General features: G+C 33.4%; 1 protein-coding gene across 1 annotated transcript in view; it reads right to left on the bottom strand.

Moving 5' to 3' along the window:
• Positions 1-1,889, bottom strand: part of RFWD2 (ring finger and WD repeat domain 2, E3 ubiquitin protein ligase) — a 187,959-nt gene that overhangs the window by 147,637 nt on the left and 38,433 nt on the right. The gene's annotated exons all lie outside the window — the stretch shown is intronic.

Below are 1,889 nucleotides of genomic sequence, written 5' to 3'. Positions count from 1 at the left end.
TATTGCTGAATAAAAACGACAATCTATAACACAGTAGATACAACATAATCCCATTTCTGTTTTAATGTATTGTATATGTGCACATTTAAAATAAACTGAAAAAGACATTTGCCACAATGTTAACAGTATTTTCCTCTGTGTCATATAATTATAGGAAATGTTTTCTTTGTAGATGTCTCTAATTCAGGTTTCTTTAGCAAATAAACTTTACTTCTAACAATCAGAAAAAAATGATTTCTAAGAAATTACAAGGGAAATTTATAAAGATCATTCCTACAGAGAATACACCTCTTTTATTCTGTATCCAAATTACTACAAATTTACTTCAGCTTTATAAACTGAAGCTGAATTTTTTATCTACTTACCCTCCTTCACCTTATCAAAAACAAAATAACACAAAAATAAAAACCTACATCCACCAGGATTTTATTGTTCTGATTATCAACTACTTTCTCATCTCACATGTTACTTTCAAGATAAGTAAAAAGGAGGAAGGTACTGGGAATCAAAGTAGCAGTGGTCTTTGGCACAGCACAGGGCCCTAAAGATTGGAGTAAATGCCTGACACATCATATTGAGATACTGCTCAAATATCTGCTGAACAAGTGACTGGCACAGTGGTCCAGAAATAATATCATCACATCTTACAACCATAACAAGGGTAGGATTACCACACTATCACAAGATATGTTTCATATCTGACTGAAAATGTCCTACATCAACATGTCCTACATCCTACATACTAAATGTTTTAGTTTCATTCTTATTATAAGGGAGAAGTATAATGTAGATATGCAAATACAATAGACTAAGAACCCAACATGGAGAAATTTCCTTTTTCCCTAAGTAGGCTATAAATGAGTTAACATTACAAGGAAATACACATGCAAGGTTTAGCTGTTTAAAAAATCAGCAAGTTCTTTTCTTGCTCAGTAGCTTAAAAAAAAAAAAAAAAGAAAGAAAAGAAAAAAAACCAGCAAGTTCAAATAAAGCAAGTCAAGAAGGAAAGAATCTGGGAAGGTTATTAAAGATAAAAGATAGGTTGATAGATATGCAGAAGAAGAACATTTTGGGTTTTAGAAATAGCTTTGGAAAAAAAATAAATGGTAGTTAGAAAATGAGCAAGTAATATGACAAGATGAACAAGCTAAGTTAGTCACAGAGTTTGTCAATATACTAGATATTATTCTAAAACCTAGTAGAATACCCTCCTTTCTCTTCTTCAGCATCCTAGTTACATCCCTTATCAATAGGCTTACTATTAATACCATACTCTCCCAGAAGAAAAATTAGTCTGGGACACAGCTGGAAGGAATTATTCTCAGGAACAAAAGTTCAAGTGATTTTTCTGCATCGCACTTGATAATATCCAGCTATATTATAAAATTAAAGTGCATCAAATTATACAGCACTTTATAAAATTGAATAACAACAAGATGCATCAAGTTATCTTATAGCATCTGGTGCTTTACTACCACCCCAGAGTAAACCCACCCTAGTTTGACAAATAGTTACTATCTTATACCTATCTCTGTATGTGCCTGTCAGCCCCACTTCTATTCGTTCATTAAATACATGGATTTGTTTTACTTATCTCTGTACCGCTAGGGTTTAACACAACATCCTTTTAAAGAGTTCAAACTCAATAAATGTTGAATAGATGAAGGAAGAGATATAACCAAAAGGCAACATACTTCTGCTGCCCTCTGGGTCACAGAAAACCCTACAAGAAATTCTCGATTTTGTTTACCCCAGTAAGGCTAATTCATTCTGATCCAGATAGCCTACTTGACCATCACCAGCCCAGATACAATGCTTTAGATGCCAAGAGAAGGATAAGTGCCTAGACTAGTGATCGAAAATAGGTGGGCATAAAGAGGTAAAAGGGA

The sequence above is a fragment of the Propithecus coquereli genome, unplaced genomic scaffold, assembly GCF_000956105.1.
Source record: "Propithecus coquereli isolate 6110/MARCELLA unplaced genomic scaffold, Pcoq_1.0 Scaffold216, whole genome shotgun sequence".
Classification (NCBI taxonomy): domain Eukaryota; kingdom Metazoa; phylum Chordata; class Mammalia; order Primates; family Indriidae; genus Propithecus; species Propithecus coquereli.
This window is presented reverse-complemented; position numbering and strand designations above follow the sequence as displayed.